The sequence below is a fragment of the Halichondria panicea genome, chromosome 1 (genome assembly GCF_963675165.1).
Source record: "Halichondria panicea chromosome 1, odHalPani1.1, whole genome shotgun sequence".
NCBI classification, from domain to species: Eukaryota; Metazoa; Porifera; class Demospongiae; order Suberitida; family Halichondriidae; genus Halichondria; species Halichondria panicea.
Genome location: NC_087377.1, coordinates 8432676 through 8436187, shown reverse-complemented (window position 1 = coordinate 8436187; position 3512 = coordinate 8432676). Strand labels below are relative to the sequence as shown.

General features: G+C 40.5%; 1 long non-coding RNA gene across 2 annotated transcripts; it reads right to left on the bottom strand.

Moving 5' to 3' along the window:
• Window positions 1-327: 327 nt before the first annotated feature.
• LOC135341987 (uncharacterized) lies at window positions 328-1098 on the bottom strand. Of its 2 annotated transcripts, XR_010396707.1 has the most exons (4): window positions 742-1098; window positions 562-648; window positions 424-505; window positions 328-371 (listed from the first exon to the last, which is right to left on the bottom strand). It is a non-coding gene; the product is annotated as an uncharacterized LOC135341987 (long non-coding RNA). The 2 variants fall into 2 exon arrangements; XR_010396706.1 differs by having other exon boundaries at window positions 424-648; window positions 742-1097.
• Window positions 1099-3512: the final 2414 nt, after the last annotated feature.

The window sequence follows — 3512 nt, the reverse complement described above, 5'->3', positions numbered from 1 at the left end:
CACGGCTATTAATTATGCCACAGGACCGGAGGCGGAACAAAAAGGATATATTAAAACTCGCCAAGGATTCCTCGATTATAGGTATAGCGTGAATTCGGGTACAGAATTTCCAAAGGTTTGAAATACAGCTATAATTATATCAGCAGTATGCTGGCAAACCGTCTTTATTATCTCTGATACTTCATTCCTATCGATCCGTCTGACATTTTTGTCGTTTAACCCTGCCTATAATTGTAGTTTCACTACTTTGATTGCGTGGAGTTGCACTGTGATCCCTGCTCGGTAAAACTCGAACAGCCAATCGACAACTACGATCATAAGGAACATTTTTATTTTCCTCATTATTTCCTTTCTCAAATTAATTGGAGTTACTGAAAAAAAAAGAGCATGAGGTTGCTTTTTTTTTACCTTTGCAATGCTTACTATCACTGAACTTAGAATAGTTGCTGCTTGGGAGAACACGATGGTTGGGCGTCAGTGTTGTTATGGTTTTATTGTCAACATCCTATTTTTATTTTATGCAGTGATATCAGCTGCTAGGACGCCTTTAATACAACACACCTTCACAACAGGAATGGCATACGGCTTCCCCCTTTTGCCAACAAATCCGTTGATTTTGCCATCACTGCTTCCACTGTTCAGAGTGTTCTATGTAACACATAGAGGGCCAACATTTACATTTAAGAAGTAAGGTTAAGCTTTGCATATAAAGGACACACTACACATCCTACTGTCACTTACCTGAGGCCGAGGATCACTGTCCATCGTGGTAGAAGACACACGTAGGATCGGTAGGATGTGAAATGTGAAGTAGGATGGGTAGTAGGATGAGAAGACACTGTAGGAGCTAGGAAAAAGAAGTAGCTGCGATCGATCTAGGATCACTTCTGACACGTGGCTAGGGCTTCTTCTTTGTCGCCTCCGCGAATCACTTGTCATCATTGTCAAAAGTAGGATGGGGTAGGATGGGTATGTATGATAGGGTACGGTAATATCAGTATTGGCTTAATCTCCTCAAGATTGCTAGTGATTATTACAGTGGAACCCCTACACCATTGAGGCCTTTATACAGAGGTGGCTATTGTTGAGGTTGTTTTGTACATGCACAAACTGTTCATTGTGCCTGGCCGTTATATAGCAACTGGCCTTTATTCGGAGGTGGTTGTTAACATAATTATATTTTGCATGGCAAGTACTGTATATACTCTACTAGTGGGTTTTTTTTTTTTCGTTTATCGTGTAATTGTGTTGTATGACAACATCATCAGTTTGATGACTTTTTTCTTTGCAGTTTCATGCAAGTTCCGACAAAATCCTCCTTGTATTCACTGGTCCTTGAGCAATAGCTCATCGTTGCTCACATGCAACTGTGGTCATGGACAAAAAAATTCGCACTTTTTATATACAAACCCAAATAGCTAAAGAAGAATTTGTAATCCAGCCTTTGAAGTGTATACACACCAGCACAGCTACAATGCCACCATGAACAGCCAACTGTTGTTGAAGGCTCAGGCTCCTCCATTACACTCAATACATATCTTGCAGCAACTGGGAAACTGTCTTCTGCTTGCTCTCTGCTACGCTCAGCCAAAGGCCTTTGACTACGCGCATGCGCATTTACGGTTTTCATTATAATTATCGCTAATCGAAGCTAATTTCCTGAGGCACTTGACGACGTGCAATTATAGCTCTTACCCCGGATATAACTAATGATGTAATACGTATGCTTTTAATAGCTGTAAGAATTGCAGTATAATTATAGTAATAGTATTATCATAATTATAATTATTATAATTATAGCTACTCACAGACTATAACTCTTATACATACCACTTCATGTTGTGGCATCGATGATGCACTGTCCTTCATATGAGAGTGTGTAGATCAGTGACTCATAAACACTTGTTGGCACACCGTCAGCAACATCCTTAACATCTGACAAAAACACATTGGATCTCTGGGCCTCAGGTGCTGTGTTGAAGGAACCAATTCTCCGTTGACAGAGTATAGTGGCCAATTATGACAGCAAAGCCTAGTGCTGGCACAAACCCTAGGGAGCTATACCTGCAATGAAAAATGAAAACATCTTGTTATTGTTTGCGTAATTGCATTAGAATTGGAATGCAGCAGTATATGATACCGGATGAAGCTATATACTTTCTATACTCACGTCTCGACGCTAAGGAACAATTATACCAATTGCACAACAGTAACAACTCTCCATTGCTGACTGTGTTGTTTCAAGCTGTGATAGGTCTTCTCCGATTAGTGCAAAAATGCAGTGAGGGTTCTACTACATTAAATTATTATAAGCTCCTAAGGGTCTCTAAACTCCCTAACAGTGTCTCAGATATAAGTATAAGCACTTTAGCAATGCAATTTGGTGGTCTTATCTATACAAAGTGAAGTACACTGTACATGTACAGGGCCGTAAGAAGTGGGAGGGGGGCAGAAAAAAGGAATAAACCCACCCCTTGCAACGCAGGGGTGGGTCCAGGAGAGGACACTTTTTGACATTTGTATAAATTATGTTCTCAGATCAAACAGGAGAAAGACACATATAGAATTATGCCAATACAATTATTATATTTGCATTCTTACTTGCAAAAGGCTCACTCAATAGTGATCTCCTGTACCTCCTATACAGAACATCAAACTTAAATTCCTCAGGCAAGCACTATGAATTGGGCTCAAGTATTGTTGCCTGAATTCAGGCTTTGTAATAAGAGATTTGTTGCTGAAGGTCTGGTCTTTTAGCTCCCCCTCCTCAAACTTGCCCATGACAGTGGACACGAGCTTCCATGCAAACATCACTCTTATAAACGAGGCCTGATTGAAGACACATTGTCCATAGTGCACCTTCCCATGTCTTAAACAATAAATTGAGCGGTCATAGCATCATTGATGTTTTGTCGTGAAGCTAAACGGAGGGATTCATCATCTATGAGCCCAATATAGACTTTTGCTAGGACTCTTTGAAGAGCCGAATATATCTCTTTTCTTGCCAGAGCTGAGTGCTGCCCTCCTAATACCTCGTACCTGTAGCCATCTTTTCTTTTTGTGTCAAAGGTTTCTTTTGAGAGTGCTGCAATGGACCAGGGTGGTACACCAGGAGCTGAAGGGTCTTCTTCAAACCTTGCTGCCAGAGCCTTAACAAAAAAGGAGAGGAAGAGCCGATTACTCAAGTTTCATACATGAAACACATTATAATATTACTGTTGCATGTATAGCATTGAAGATCTAACTAGATCCTGCAGTTCACCCTCCCCTCCGACACCGCCGTATCTAACACATGTAAAAAAAAAGCGGTCTGGCCAGTACCGCCTAGAGGGTAAGCCCTGAAGGTATACTACTTTTTAGGGTAGCATAAGGTACTGCTTTTGAGCATAAGAATTAATTGGAATTTGACACAAATGAATATATATACAAGTGATTTAGTTAATCGATCAATGTTGTTGTTGCTGTGGTGGTGCCGCCGGTGCCCGTATGTCTGTACAATAAAAAAAAATCAA